This window comes from Triturus cristatus, chromosome 2_1, assembly GCF_964204655.1.
Source record: "Triturus cristatus chromosome 2_1, aTriCri1.1, whole genome shotgun sequence".
Classification (NCBI taxonomy): domain Eukaryota; kingdom Metazoa; phylum Chordata; class Amphibia; order Caudata; family Salamandridae; genus Triturus; species Triturus cristatus.
The window spans coordinates 188,590,133-188,607,032 of NC_140581.1; the positions used below are offsets into that span (position 1 = coordinate 188,590,133).

The 16,900-nt window shown below is 43.9% G+C and overlaps 1 long non-coding RNA gene across 1 annotated transcript in view; it reads left to right on the top strand.

Moving 5' to 3' along the window:
* The window catches only part of LOC146863936 (uncharacterized), a 93,596-nt gene extending 77,338 nt beyond the window's left edge, over nucleotides 1–16,258 (top strand). The window contains exon 3 of the long non-coding RNA XR_014976588.1: nucleotides 14,679–16,258. This is a non-coding gene — a long non-coding RNA (uncharacterized LOC146863936). The remainder of the gene's footprint in view (nucleotides 1–14,678) is intronic.
* The last annotated feature ends 642 nt before the right edge of the window (nucleotides 16,259–16,900 follow it).

The window sequence follows — 16,900 nt, forward strand, 5'->3', positions numbered from 1 at the left end:
ACTGCCAAACAGTTGGTTCGAGAATTCTTCCCACGATACGGTTTACCACGTGTTGTTCACTCAGATAACGGCCAGCCGTTCTCATCCGAATTAATGAAACACGTTTCACTTTTGTTAGGCTATCAGTGGAAATTCCACTGTGTCCGACACCCCGAAGCAGCAGGTCTCGTAGAAAGACATAATCAGACCCTGAAAATTAGATTGTCCAAAATATGCAGACAGAAAGGTGTCGACTGGGTAGTAGCGTTACCAGTTGCACTCTTTTACACAAGAATGGTAGCACACTCTCGAACAGGGCTATCCCCGTATGAAGTGATCTTCGGCAGACCACCAAATATGTGGGGGACGCCTATACCACGCAAAATAACTGATATTGACTGTAATATGCTGACAGATTACTTGGCTTCCTTGATGTCTGCACTACAATCTTGTCGTTCACAGGTAGCTGCAGCTTTTCCTGACAACACTGAGGTGAAGCCCCATGACGTAATTCCAGGCGACCTGGTCCTAGTGAGGAACTTTGATCGAAAGACTCAGCTGGATCCAAGGTGGAAGTCGCCGCAGCTGGTCTTGCTCACCACAAGGACAGCCGTGAAGATCGAGGGCAGGAAAGGCTGGATTCATTCAAGTCATATCAAGAAATTTCATGGACTACCAGCGGATGTGAATACCACACCTCGTGTGTCTTCACCCATTGACTCAAAACTTCCTTTTGTTGAAAAGAGTAATTCCGAACTTTATAAACTAAAACTCAGGTCCAATCAGTCAAGCAATTTGATTGTTTAAGTCCTCTCCGAGGTGAAGCGGTTGAATTGTCTCTGACATGTATCCCTTGGACCTGAATAGAGAATGCACCCGAAAAATGTTGAAACGACAGGCGTACTGTAAATCACTGCGTAGTCATTGTACAGTGACGTTATTAATTTTGTTTTCCTTAAGTCTTTTGATAATTACTGCAAGTATATTGTTGCACATATATTATCCTATTTTTAGACACGTTTATAATGTTACTGCTGAACATTCTTTTAGTGAATTACCTCCGCTTGAGTTGTCTTATAGATTTGCGCTGCGCAATAACACGTTTATTAGTATGTTACATCATTCCCATCAGGTTAGCAATGCTACAAATTGTTGGATATGTGGCCGACTCCCTCCCTATCAGAATTATAAAGGAATTCTACCTCTCTTTCCATACCCGTTCACACACAACGGCTCCTGTGGAGCATGGTTTAGCTTAATCAATTCCCTAGATTCGAATTCTGCAGTTTATCAAGATAACTGGGTATGGGGAAATTTGAATTTAGTTTTACTTAAGGTCTGCTATCCTAACAAGGAGGGATTTCCCCAGAGAACAGGAACTGATCTAGAAAATGAAGTGTATGGATTAGGTAATTTTACACTTAACCTCATGATCCTGAACGTTGAATCTGAAGCTACACCAATCTTGCCCGCCATGTCCGTATTCCCAGTAAAAGGGGAATTATGTATAAGAAAGAATGGTTCCATACATATGGGCCATAGTAGATGTACCACTGTAGTAGAATTTAGTGATCAAGGCAAGTCTACATTTAGAGCTTCCCGCCATTCCTATTTTATATGTGGTCAGACGGCATATGTACGTTTGCCTCTAGATTGGGATGGTACCTGCTACATTGGATTTCTTTTGCCACCTGTTTTCCTAGCTCCTCCTGATTATCACAGAAATACTCATTTAGTATATAATAGAGTAAGGAGAGATCTCCCGATAGTCGATTACACTGAAACAGCATGGGAAAAATACACAGATTTCAATAAAGGTCTCTTTCCCTATATAGGTACAGTTACTAATAGTAAGCTGATACGTAGATTAACCAGAACCCTTGAAGCAGTAGTGAACGAAACTATTTCCGCCTTAGGCAATTTAACAGAAGAGCAGTCTGCTATGCGGATTGTTGTGCTTCAAAATCGTCTTGTCCTTGACGTCATCCTGGCCGATAGGGGCGGAGCTTGTAGGGTCATCGGATCAAGTTGTTGCATTTTCATACCAGAAAATTCGCCATCTGTATATAAAGCCATAACTCGCCTTCATAAGATTGTAAGCCAGATACACCAGAATCCAGGCACCTGGACTTGGTCCGGTTGGTTTTGGAGTGTATTATCTACCTTTGGATGGAAGGTCCTATCCTTCCTAGGTATTGGCTTTCTCATACTATTCAGTTGCTGTCTATGCCTACAATGTGGACCAGCGATCTGTGGTCTGTGTGCCACATCGTGCGTCCCATCACCAAGATTTCATTCGTCCCAGAAGAAAAAAGAAGAACAAATGATGCTATATGAACAGATCAATGGATTGATGAAGATTGATATCTCTTGACGGGCAAGTAGGGGACAAGGAGGGAATGTGGAAATATGGATTTTTCTGATCAGTTATGTCCCCTATCTTGGACCCCAACGGTTTCATGTATGAATCACAAGTACATGTATGCTCCCTCCAGTTCCAGTTATGAAGACGCAAACACATGTGCGTCCACCGTCAACATGTCCTCTTTCAGATCCGCCATGAATAGGCCGGATATTCCATTCCTAAGTATGAAAGGCCACCGGCTTATATGGTTCACTTATGCCATTTTACAGTCCAGGCAAGTAGGCCCCGATTCTGTCATCAAGCTCTTCTTGCCTTCTGCCTCTGAAAGCTCCAGTCTGAGCCTGCATCTGTGACCATGAACTTTGTCTCATTCCCTGCGCGGCTCACGAAGCCTGACATCAGCCTGTTGCCTGCCAAGAAACTGTATTTCACCTTCGAAATTATCTGCTCCGTTCCCTGCCCGATGCATTCCTGTCTAGTAGTTTAAGTAAACATTCTTCCAGCTACCGAGCAAAGGCCCGGCTTCTCTGTCTTTATGCAAGTAATTCATAGCCCTGTTACTATGGAAGATTCCTGCCCTCGCATCTAGTGTAGACACTTAGACGCTTGTACACGCACTAACAGTCAGTATAGTCAGTATAGAATAAGATTCTACTCTAAGAGACCTCTCTTTTGGATAACATGGTTCTTTAAACATAGGATGTTAGATATGATTTGGGGATTAGGTTGACTTGACCCTCCAGACTTCTGTCGCCACATGTAGAGCTAAATGTCAAGTCCCCTTCACCCCCTAGTCGCACGTCAATCACACGTCATACTGCTGCGCGCGCATCTCTGCCAAGTATTTCTGCTGACATTGCGAAATTATTTCATAGGTCCACTCATATGTGACATCATAACCAATGACGTTTTCCTTGTTACACCCAATTACGCCTCCTTCAGCTACGCATGTGAAATGTTATCTTTGCTATCAATTGTTACGCCTCTTGCATTGGCTTCACTGTAATGCCTATTGTATAAAAGTGAATAATTATCAATAATGTATGTACTTCACTTCCTGAACCTTCGTGGTGATGGAACCTGGAGCAACCGATTATAATCGACCATTGGAATAAAGCCCATTCCGAACCTCTAATACCACGGATTCTGCCTCTTATTTACTGAGCTATTTTATTATGTTTCTGTATCAAATTAAGTCCCGGTAATTAAATTATTTACCACAGTGAGACAAATTGCAATCTGTTGTTAATAACTACAGTCAATACTTGGGAGGAAGTTAAGAGGCTACAGGAGGAAGTGTCCAAAGCAGAACAGTAAGGCTGGATTAGAGACGGCTGTGCCAAAAGAGATGAGGATGGCATTTGGATTTCAGTAGATGGAAGACCTGTGTTACTAGATAGCTTGTTACTCCAATGGAGAGACATTGTCATGGACCCGCACATGTAGATAGAGATGCCATGATGCTATTGTTAGAGCAGACCTGGTTTAACCTCAGGTTCAGACTAATGGCTGAAGGATTGTGTCACCAATGTGTTGCGTGTCATCAGTAGAATGTAGGCAGGATAACTGCAGTAACACTGAGTCATATAGGGAGATCAGGAGGTCTCTTCAATAGAATGCAACTGGACTTTATTGAGATGTCCGTGAGCAAGGCCTAAGATATATCCTAGTCATTGTTTGCATATTTTCACATTGGGTGGAAGCTAACCCGACCAGGAGAAAGGAAAGTCTCACAGTGGCTAAGATGTTGTTGAGGGAGTTAATACCATGCTTCGGGTTCCCGACTTCTCTGGAGTTCTGCGTAGGTTCATGAACACAAGAGAGCATTTTGGACATTGTGTTATAACAATTTGCATTCAATTGAGCCTTCTCGAATTGAAATTTGTGGATGAACTGAGTTTTGAAATGGCATTGCCACTTACCAGACTGAGTCAATTCATCCTGGATGTGACCATTAGTAAATTTGAACTGTACATTTATTAGAAAGAACTTAATAGCTTTTGCCGAAGCAAGTAAGAACAGTACCAAGGCCCGAGTCTGCTGAAGGAGCATAAGGTTGTCAGTTAGAACACAGAGTAGGGCTAAGGAAGACTCACAAAGTTCAGTTCTGTTGTAGCTATTTTACTGAAAAGACATTTGAACTTTGTTTTGCTGTTTGTACAGGTAAAAACCGACCAAGAGGATGTTCTGTTATCTTCCTCCTAAACGGTCTGACACCAGAGAAACCACAGAGCTTAGTAGTATTAATACTGGTAGATGTAGATGTAGATGCTTAGGAGGGTTTGTTGTTGTGACACTGAAACAAATTGCTTTTCTTGTAATGTTGAGCTTACATATCCTTCTCATGTAGAGGAGCTTAGTTCTACAAATGCCCCTCAAATACCATTTCCTACCGAGAGTAGTTTAGCTTCAATTCATGAGAAAGACTTACATGTAGATGGATCTAGAGGAGACTATTCATTGAATGTTTATTCCAAATTGCTTTATGAATATGTTGACACTATGGATGCTAGGGATTGTTATGTATGCATGCGATTATCTGCTTCAGTTCCTGATGGTATAACTTACCACCATCATCCCTTAACATATGGAGTCACCTGTAGTTTATTGTTGATTCTATTTTATGGGAAGGGTGATTTTCAATATTATTATTTGAATAATGATTTGGCCTTTTCAGATGGTCCTGTGTTGAAGCACTTGAATCATCATCCTGTTGCTAAAACGTCAGAGATGGTTGGTCAATTCTTCAGACCTACCATGACATTAGACACTGCTTATGCACATAGACATAATTTAACTTTTCTTTAACAGCTGTAGAGAAAACATTAATAGATTCAATAGAAGACAGATGAAGAGATATATTGGCTAGAGCAGAAAATCATTCAAATGTACCTCAATGGGCTAAAGAAGAAAGTGATCATAGGCTAGTGGGACAGTTAGCAGAATTAGCCTTAGATTGGCAACACAAAGGTAAATTAAGGCTGTTTATTAGAAAATCCAAAACAGACACAAATCATGTGGGAAACGGTGAATGCGATCATACCTTTGAAGTTCTTGGAAATTGGGGATTATATTTTGATGGAGCAGATCCTGTTATTCCTGTAGTTTATTATATTTGTGGGAAACATGCATATTACAGGTGATCCAAGAGATGGTATGGAACATGTTACTTGTAGACACACTTTTTCTATAAATCTATCATGTGGGACATCTTGGTGCAATAATACCATCTGTAGTAGTGATGCTGAATTTGCATAAGATTAGAAAGCTTTCCATTGTAGTTGATAAGTTGTCTTCAAGTACAGCTGGAGGATTGTTAGTGATAGATGTTGAGATGTTTGGTATTAGATCCACGAGTTTGCATAATAAACTTGCACTAGACGTCCTTCTTGCGAAAGAGGTCAGAGTCTGTGAGATGTTAAAAGTTAAACAATGTTGTACTTACATTCCAGACAAAGTAAGAAATTGAAGAAATACATTAAGAACATTACTGACTTAAAGAGAGATTTGAAATGGTTAAAAGCAGCAGGTGCATGGGAAGCAATAGGGAATGGATTTTATGCTGTAGGCAGATGGTTTGCAAACCTAGGGAGTGGAATTTTTGGAAGCATCTTGAAGCCCTTAGTAATTATTGCTCTTTTTGGATTCTTTTTCTTTGTAATCTATAAGGAATAAAAGCGTGCACAAGTGAAAAGATGAATGAAGAGAAAGAGAGCAGAAACAGAACAAGAAAACAGACAAAGCAAATACTATGATGACATGAAGTTTCTGGAGGAATACAGAAGAAAGTTGATGAAAACAACTAGAAGGATTAGTTACTTACCTGTAATCCTAGTTCTCATCCAGGGGTATACTCATCAAAGTCATAATCTATGAATAATCCCCGCCCACGTGCGGGATCCCGGAGCATATAGAAAATACATATATATACATATATATGCATATGTGAAAACATATACATGCAGCCTAAAATGTTTCAAACATGGCAAAAATGCTGAAATGACATAGGTTTGCATTGTAGTGCCCCTAACCCATAAGGAAAAAAGGAAGCACTAAACCAATTGTCTCACAACAATGCTTTATTGCCATAAAGCAAACTTGTAATTGCAGGCATTTGCCTGTAGGCTGCAGCAGAGTATCAAGAAACAAAGAAAACTGACACCTTGCCTTTAAGGCATTAGAGTAGGGGGGCCGTGCCTTTAAGACCTGTAGGAGACCCCCTGCTCCCATGATGCATCACAGGTGACAGTTCTTTTTGACGGTGCACATGCACCTGAGTAGATCTGCAATCAAAAAACAATAGCTTAAAGAGAAAAAAGCTCGTCCGGGGAGGTGGGTGGGTCGCTTATGACTTTGATGAGTATACCCCTGGATGAGAACTAGGATTACAGGTAAGTAACTAATCCATCTCATCCAGGGGATACTCATCAATAGTCATAATCTATGAATAGAGTAGCAAGCCCATGCCCAAAGTCTCGCGGATGAGCAACAGAGCATATAGAATATAAAGTAAAATCACATTCAAACAGCAGTTATGCAAATAAATTCCTCAAAGAGGCCTGCCCCACCTGGGCATCGGCCTGTGCGTCTGAATCTAGGCAGTAATGGTGTGTGAAAGTATGTATCGAGCGCCATGTAGCTGCTTTGCAAATTTCAGATATAGGAACGTTGTGAAGGAAACCTGCAGTAGAAGCTTTCCCTCTGATAGAGTGTGCTCTTGGTCTGACCTGTAGAACCTTGTGGGGTAGTTGATAAGACAAGGCTATACAGGAAACAATCCATCTAGAAATAGGTCTTTTGGAAGCAGCCAGCCCGGTATTTGTTAAACCATAATTGACAAAGAGCCTGTCAGACTTTCTAAGTGAAAGGGTTTTAGCAAGGTAAAACTTTAATACCCTCCGGAGGTCTAAAGAATGTAAGGCTCTCTCCGGGGGAGTGGTTGGCTGAGGAAAGAAAGTGGGCAACGTGTTAACCTGATTTATGTGAAAATCCGAGACCACCTTGGGCAGGAAGCTCGGATGAGTACGTAGCACCACTCTATTGGCGTGGAAAAAAGTGTAAGGCTCCTTGCAACACAGGGCCAGAATCTCACTTACCCACGGGCTGAAGTGATGGCTACTAAAAAAGCAGCCTTCCAGGTCAAATGCTGCAAAGATGCCTTATGGATAGACTCAAAAGGAGCACCCATCAATTTGGAGAGAACGATGTTAAGCTCCCAGGGAGGAGAAGGGGACCTCACTGGTGGGAACACTTTCTTAAGCCCCTCTAGGAAATCTATGACTACAGGCAGTTGGAAGAATGAAGCCTGGGTAGGAGACTTTCTATAAGCTGTGATAGCAACTAAGTGGACTCTGATAGAGGTGTACTTTAGACCAGACTTTGCCAAGTGCAGTAAGTAGGGGAGAATCACTTGCTCTTGACCTTGAGTCGCATCAAGAGCGTTATCCCTACACCAAATGTAAAACCTCTTCCACTTGAAGGCATAAGACTTTCTAGTGGAGGGCCTCTTTGCTTCTCGAAGAATGTTCATACAGTCAGCCGGAAGATCTAGATGTCCGTACTGAATGACTTCAGGAGCCATGCAGTCAACCGGAGGGAGGGGAGGTTGGGATGGAACACTCTCCCCTGGTTCTTGGTCAATAAGTTCGGGAGGCAGGGCAACCTCCGGTGTGGTACCTCTGACAGCTGGAGGAGATCCGGGTACCACCACTGGCGTGGCCACTCCGGTGCTATCAGGATCATCCTTGTGTTGGTCCTGTAGAACATCTGTATGACCGCTGGGATGAGAGGGTGAGGAGGAAAGGCGTACAGCAATGTCTGCGACCAGCTGATAAAAAGTGCGTCCCCCCGTGATCCCTGCTGGGAGAACCTGGCAGCGAAGATGGGGCATTTTTTGTTTGCCGCATCTGCGAACAGATCGATGTCCGGTACTCCCCATTGCCGGAAAATCTCCTGGGCGACGTCTTCGTTGAGCATCCAGTCGTGCGCTTCTACGAAGTCTCTGCTGAGGCCGTCTGCCTGCACGTTCAGGGTTCCTGGCAGGTGAACTGCAATGATTGAAAGGCCTCTCGCCAGCAGCCACTGCCAAATGGATTGGGCTTCCAGAGACAGGACTCGTGACCTGGTGCCTCCTTGCTTGTTCAGATAGAACATAGTTGTTGTGTTGTCTGTCTGAATCTGAATATGGCTGGATTGAAGAGACGGATACAGGGATTTGAGAGCCAGATGGACTGCTCGTAGCTCCAAGAAGTTGATGTGATAACTTCTCTCTGTGTTGGACGAGAGACCTTGTACCTGAAGCTGGCCCATATGAGCACCCCAGCACCGCATTGAGGGATCTGTGACCACTGTCTGTGTTGGAGCCGTCTGATGAAAAGGAACTCCTTGCAGCAGATGAGAACGTTTCATCCACCATCAGATGGAGTCCCTGGCAGCTGGGTGGAGAGAGACACGATCTTCCCAGCGACCTGACCTCTGCGACCATTGGTCTTCGAGTGCTTGTTGTAGAGGCCGCATGTGAAGGCGTGCATTGGGAACAATGTAAATGCACGAGGCCATCGACCTGAGATGTGAAGACACTTGGCTGGCTGTGGGAAGTGCAGTGTCGAGAATAGTGTTGCACTTGAGAAGCATTGATGACTCTGTGGAGTCCAGGGAGGCACCCAGATAGTGTATCCGTTGAGTGGGGTTGAGGACCGACTTCTTGTAGTTGACTTGCAACCCCAAGGACTGCAGCAGGTTGAGGCAGTACGAGAGATGGCGCTGGAGCAGCGCAGGTGTGGAACTTTTCAGGAGCCAGTCGTCCAGATAGGGATAGACGAAAATCTTCCGCTTGCGGAGGAAGGCAGCCACCACCGCCATGCACTTGGAGAATGTGCGTGGGGCGGATTTGAGGCTGAACGGAAGCACTCGGTACTGGTAGTGGTGACGAGAGACCTGAAACCTGAGGAATTTGCGATGTTTCACTGAGACAGGAATGTGGAAGTAGGCGTCCCGTAGGTCGATGGCACACATCCAGTCTCCCTGGTGAGGGTGCGGAAAGATTTGATGCAAGGCTAGCATTCTGAATTTTTCCCTTCTGATAAACCTGTTCAGCAGGCGCAGATCGAGGATAGGCCTGTACTCTTTGGTTGCTCCTCACTTCTGAACTTGAAAGTAGCGGGAGTATACCCCCTGGTTTCTTTGGAGTGGTGGGACTTCCTCTATGGCTCTTTTGGAGAGGAGAATAGCTACTTCGTTCTGTAAAAGCCGATTTTGAAGTCGAGGAAGGTGCTTCAATTGTGGGGGCACTTGCGGAGGGGGAGACTTGAACCTTAGCAAGTAACCATGCCGGACAATATTCAGCACCCTTTTGTCTCTTGTTATGGTTTCCCACTCTTCCAGGTGAAAAATGATACTCCCTCCTACCGGAGTGGCGAACAGGCGCGGAGGAAGTAAAGCCTCACTGTTTGGGAGGCTGCTTCGAGGTGGACTGCTGCTGCTTGGCGTTCGCTCTTCCTCTGCCACGACCCCTCTGCTGGAATTGGGGCCTCTGTTGATTCTGGGAGGACCATTGAGGGGTTTGAACCCTCTGTTGAAAGGAACGTTTGTCACCCTGATAAAAGCGCTTCCGATATTCTTTGCGCTTTTCCAGCCCAACAGCCTTGACGGTATCCATTTCTGTTTTAATTTTATTCATTTCGTCATCGGCGTGAGCCCCAAACAAGGAAGAGCCATTAAAAGGCTGGTTTAAAATCTTCTTCTGCGCATCAGGCTTAAGGCCTGTCAGTCGCAGCCATGCTGAGCGCCGAGAACAGACTCCATGGGAGTAACCATGAGTGGCGAGATCTGAGACATCCGCTGCCGCACTTATGATTTGATTGGCTACAAGCCCACCTTCAAGAAGAATCTCGTTGAAGTCCTGCCGGTCCTCTTTAGGAAGCTTTTCAGAGAACCTAGAGAGAGAGTCCCAAAGAGATCGGTCATATCGCCCGAGAAGGGTTGAGGCACTTGCAACTTTCATGTACGAAGCTGAAGTACTGCGCATTCACCTGCCATAGGAGTCCATCTGTTTACTGTCCTTCTCTGGGGGGACTGAAGATGACACTGACGCTGAGTGCGACCTCATGGCAGCCGCCACAATGACTGAGTCCGCTGGTGAATCAGCTCTGAGGAATAAGGGATCCTCGCCTGTGGCCTTATATTTTTTGGCGATCCTGGAAGGCACGGAGCCTACCGTAGCAGGGGTAAGAAATGTGGCCATAGCTGGTCCCAAGAGTCCTGGCACCAAAGGAAGCAGAGGTCTGGGAGCTGTGCGATGGTGTAAGGTGTCAAATATGATCGATGTGGGAACCACAGGGGTGTGCAATGTGATGTTTAGTTTCTGCGTACCCCTACCCAGGACATCGCAGAAGGTAGCGATGTCATTGATGAGAGACACCCGAGATGGAGGAGTCGAGGAAAAGGTCGGAGAATAGTCCTGGACCGAGGACCTGGTGGAGGAAGACAGTGCGGGTGATCTGGCGCGTCGTCTTTTGTGGGGACGATCGCTGTGATGAACCCTGGACCTTGATCGGCGTCTAGAAGGTGATTTTTGTCTTCTGGGAGGAGACGGACGATCTCTGGACCGTGATTGGCATGTGGAAGGCGATCTTGGTCTCCTGGAAGGAGACTTGCTTCTCCGCGGTGAGATTCAAGAGGGTGAATACGTGCAAGAGTAGTCCAAGCCCGGACTTCTGCAGTCACCTGTGCCCAAAATTTCCAGCCGGCGAGGCGAGAGACCATATCTTGTAGCTTTAGGAGATTTATCCGGAGAGATTTGCACGATATGCAGTCCAGGGGATGATGACTAGTCCCCAGATGACGATCTGGACCTGGACATCACTTTACGCGGGGTCTCTTCTGTGGCTGCTGTCGTTTTATCCCTCGACGTCGAATGCCTCGACGTCGATGAAGTTTGTGTCACCATCGGCGTCGATCGAGGGGATCTGCTCTTGGAATGCTGTTCCGCTCTCGCCGGTGGCCTCGACGTCGATCGCCTACGGCGATCTGGAGACCTCGACGTCGACTTTCGACGCCGGCCTGGCGATCTCGACGTTGTCCTTCGCTGTCGGGCTGGTGATCTCAACGTCGACCTCCCATGACGTCGGGTCTGCGTCGATCTTCTTGACGTCGAGTGATGGGTCTTCGACGAAGCTCTCAACGTCGACAAGCCCACTTGCGGCGAGATGTTCGCCGTCGTAACTCTCGAGGCCGACCCCCTCGAGGGTGGCGGAGAGTGTCTCGACGTCGACGGAAGCCTCGACGTCGACGGAGACTTTCCGGGTCTCATAGGACCAACAGCCTTCGAGCCCGAAGTGCTGTGCCTCGACGCCGACTTACTTGCATGCGGCGGAGAAATCTCGACGTCGAGATGATGTTTCGTCTCTTGACGCCGAAGAATGCCTGGGTCTTTTCAACGACGACTTCAACGTCGACGGCGAATCTCCTGGAACTTTCTTCTTCCTGGGCTCAGGAGAGGTGGTATGTCGCCGTTTTCGGTGTGTTTTGGCTGAAGAGGGAGGTTAGAAGGGTCCATGGTCGCCTCCATGACGGCTTCTTTCCTTCTCCAGCTGGGCATGAAGCTTTATGCACTCTCTATCGCGTAGAGTGCGCCTGGAAAATTTCTGGCAGTTGGGGCACTGGTCAGGATTGTGTGAGGATGGAAGACATACAATACACACTGAGTGTGGATCTGCCAGTGCCATCTTATTGCCACAGGAAGGGCATTTCCTGAATAAGGCAGGCATTCTGACTGGAAAAAATTAGAATTAAATCAAAAGACCAGCAGAATAGTCTTTAAGGAGTCAGAAAATGTCGAATTTTCTGAGAAAATCTGAAGAAAAGTCACTTTCAGTCAAAAAACTGAAGGGCTCAAGCTCCAGGATAGAAGGAGCCGGAAAAAAAGAACTGACCTAACTGTAACCTGTGGTGCATCATGGGAGCAGGGGGTCTCCTACAGGTCTTAAAGGCACGGTCCCCCTACTCTAATGCCTTAAAGGCAAGGTGTCAGTTTTCTTTGTTTCTTGATACTCTGCTGCAGCCTACTGGCAAATGCCTACAATCACAAGTTTGCTTTATGGCAATAAAGCATTGTTGTGAGACAATTGGTTTAGTGCTTCCTTTTTAGGTCTCGCTGAGCCAAAGGCTCGAAGAGACATTTTATATGTGGGATTTTCAAAGTGCTACCCACAGTCTTTTGGCTGGCCTAAACCTTGAGTGCACGATCACATGCACGTGCACAGCTGCTCCCACTCCCCCCTCCCTTCTCTATAGCTTTCTTTCACTTTAGCCGCTTTGACTCTTGCATTCCCCCCTCCCTTCTCACCCAGCCCTTTGATGCTCTGCTCGATTACTTTCACTTTCGCCGCTTTGATGTTTGATCCTGTTTTCCTGCCTTTCGGGCACTCACAAATCAACTTGTTTTGTCTATCCCAGGAAATATTTGGCAGATCGGTTTGGAATGGAACTCAGTAACCCACTGATTCACAAATGCCTCGTTGTTTAACCACTACTGCTTATTTTACTTTGAGTGTGAGGCGCGTGCAACCAATGCTTGTTTAGTTAGGGAATTTGAGATGTAGCCCCCTGATTCTCACTGACTAAACTGCGCCCCTGCCCACGGGAAGGTAACAAAAGTAGCGGCACAAATCTTGTTTGAGTGCTTTGCAGCAATTTACTTTAATACGGGCTCGGTTTGAGAACGATCATAAGGAATGGAAAATGTTATCTTGAAAACACATCACTTGTCAGTTGGCCGCTTTTTTTATTGCTGTTAATTGTGGATTTATGATGTACTGTTATAGACTCACTTACGTTCACGGAACTGGAGGTTTTGTTATACAATTAAAAACACTTTTAAATATGTGAGAACACACATCATTTGACGTAAATTGCACGTTTCAAAATTAAACCCCGATCACTGCAGCTCAGAGAAACAGAATTTATGTCTAGTTTGCAATTCACAATTCTTTTACTTTAGTGCCCTCTAGGGGTACATTTTTTATTACAAATAATTATTTTTCTTTAATTCACAATTTTCTCGTCAAAACATCGCGAATGCCAAATAAATAATACAGAAGATACCCACAGTTTCGTTTGCTCTGTTAAGTCCTATGAATTGCTGAGAGATGCCATAACCATGCGTCGTAAGCAATGCATAGTACGATGATGCAAGTTAACTATTTCCCTCAAAATTCTAGCAGTCCTAGTTGCTAGGTTTTTGGAAATCTCCTAATTTGCAATGGAAAAAAATATTTTTTTTACAAATTGCTTCATTGACCCGGTTTTGCTTACTGGTACTGTCCATTGAATTCTGTTGGAATTCTTATTTTGAACAATACAAACAAGCATTGGCATAGGCAATATGTCTCGCCATTGGGACCTTGAAAGTGTTTTGTTATCCAGCACAATATGCTTGGTGCAACAACATCAACTGTTGCATGGCTAAACACTTATAAGGTCCCAAAGGCGAGACCTATTGGCTATGCCAATGCTTGTTTCCTAATGGGCTAGGGGTACTACAATGCAAACCTATGTAATTTCAGCATTTTTGCCATGTTTGAAACATTTTAGGCTGCATGTATATGTTTTCACATATGCATATATATGTATATATATGTATTTTCTATATGCTCTGGGATCCCGCACGTGGGCGGGGATTATTCATAGATTATGACTATTGATGAGTATCCCCTGGATGAGAATGAGATTTATCCATCTGATAAAAAGATTCTTATCTTGATGTGATGGCTTGATTTGCTATCAGAGGGGAGATTGGAGTAACGTAAATTTTACTACACTCTTACATGTCACAAATATGCAATATATATACATGCACCCAGCACATATTCCTTGTGTGCCCTAAAGTTATTAATGTAAAGTGTTGTACTTGACATCACTATTAAAGTGCATTCACTGTAGGATTAGAGACTCATGTATACACTGTATGCCTTAACTGTATTAAATGTAATACTTTTTAGAGACCTGATGAATAAACCATCCTCATACTATTTAAATATGTTTACCTAGAGACGAAAACGTTTTATGTAATGTTTGCACTAATGATTCACATTTGCATTGATTATGTTGTTCCTAGTCACAATTAGAGATGTGTATTCAAAAGTTATTTTGCCTTTATGAAATTTAACATGAATCTAATGTACTGACAGTTTTATTCAGTTGTGGTTAAATGTACACATGCATATTAAATGGGCACTATTGATTTAATACGCTAAACTTTACATTGTTAGGCCTGTATTTCTTCTTGCATAAAGTATTATTTTTCATTTTTTGCTTGCGTGTTCTTTCCTTGCAGGTACATTCACATGGGTTGTTAGCTTGAGAATAGAGACAATGCTGTACTACCGATAGAGAGAGCCTGAGAAAAGGACTTTGACAAGGAACATGGAAAGCCAGAATGGCAACTGAAAGTGTCCATTTAGTAATTTAACAATGAGCCACGGCTACTCAAGGACAATACCGTTCCCATGTTCATCCTAGGAGAAAGCACTCATGTTTCTGCTCACAACGTGAGAATGGAAAGGAGAATGGAGCCCCTACTGATGCGAACAGAGTGGTGTTTCTTTGAAGGATTTAGTGGAAATAACTGATATTCACAGCTTCTTTCCTTTGGACGCTTAGAGGTTTAGACCTCTATATTTATCCCTCTTGATTCTCTGCTGAGTATGGCTTAGGCTAACACATATTCCCCCATCCCAGGAAGACTCTTGACCGAACTTCTGAAATGCTGACACCTTCCCGCCCTACCCAGTATTTTCCTATTTTTCTGCAATTCTCTGTTTTTTTAGATCCTGTTAGGTTATAAAACCATCCTCCTTAGTTTGGACTTTAACTTAGATGACTCTGGACTTTACTCGTGTATAGAAGAGAGGACCAGAAACTCTTCTCTGAGCATCAGATTCTGCAATTGATCTTTTGTATTGCTGTGACTGAACTTCTTGTTTGCCTTCTGTTGGTACGCCTAAACGACTTTAGTAGGTTGGGTTTTTTAGTTGTTATTTTGTACCTTTATAGAACAGTACTAAGATTTGTTTACCTTAACCTGACTGTTAATTTGTAACAAACCTTCTTAACCATTGTCACTGATTCCTGGTCCTTATTGTGTAGCCAAATGGGTTGCACTGTTAATTGAATTTTATGTTAACTCCCTTTACCTCTTTGTCGGCGAAAAATAAGTCCTCCCTACAACCAGTGGTAAGAGAATTGGCCCAACGCTGCATCAGTCGCTATTTTTGTTGTTGTTTGATTAACAAAGGCACAGCCAACACTTATATATTAGTGCTAAACATTGATTAGCTCTTACTAAGTGTCATCATGTGAAAACATATCAACTCTGGCGACATAAAACATGGATCACATACTTTACATTTATTTGTTCAAACATTTGATTTGGGGGCTACTTTTGTCCTTTACACTCAAGCACATAGGATCTTAGGTTGCATGACAGTTTCTTCCAGTCTTCAGTATATACATTGGCTGATTCCTCAGTACGTTGTCTTCTTTCCTATTATAGGTATTTTCAATCTCTAGTGATCTTGGGCCAAGTGCAATGATCTTCATGGTCGTCTCTGGGCACAGTAGTTACAGTACATCCCTAACAACTTGGGATCCATCTGAATCTCCATCTAGAGCCGCTACTTCACTCGGGCGAGCTCTTAGATCAGACTACGGCCCTCATTAAGAGTCCCCCAATTTTATGTGCGATAATTATCGTAAGCGCTAAAAATACATAACATAGTTTACAACATTTATTGTGTGCTATATGTATTGCTCATTATGAGTTTTGTCCATAAAATGGGGCATAACATGCGGATGTCCTGATATTCACAGTGCATTTTTCATCCCAATAAATATCGGCTGGACCGACATGCTGAGATTTATGTGGAGGACCCAGGTTTTATCACAAAGACTGAAAAACCCATTACTTCAATATGTACCATAACAGGAGTTACAACAGATATAGGACTTTATCAGGCCACTGGTAACGAGGGCCTCAGATGCAAGCCAAATGTGCTGTATCCCACTGAGAAATTCTACCCCTTCCCACTCTTACGTGCTTTATCATCGCTTCCTTTTCAGCTGCTTCCCAGTTTAACTAGCCAGACTTCCAAGTAGTAATTTTCTGTGGTAGTGGAGACCGCCTGTTCATTCCTATCGTCTCTTAGTATGTACAAATATCAGGTTGCCAAATTTACAATTTAGCTTTTTCATTTTTGGTGTAATCATCAGCCCTAAAAAGCATGTAATTGGGGTGTTAGTGAAATGTCTGCCTGCAAGACTTGATGAATCTTGCAACGCCTCTTCCCAACATTAAGAGCCAGACTTTCCCATTTCATGTCTAAAAACCCAGCTGCATCTGGGACCACTGTCGGACACTCTGGTGCATTCATCATATAGTCTTTTAGGTGACAGGTAGGTGAGAATGAGATAGTTATGTTTTATGTGTGCATTTCGGGACACTTGCTAGCTATAAGTGTAAAGTTATCCATTCCTCATCTGTCATTTCTCTATTGGTAC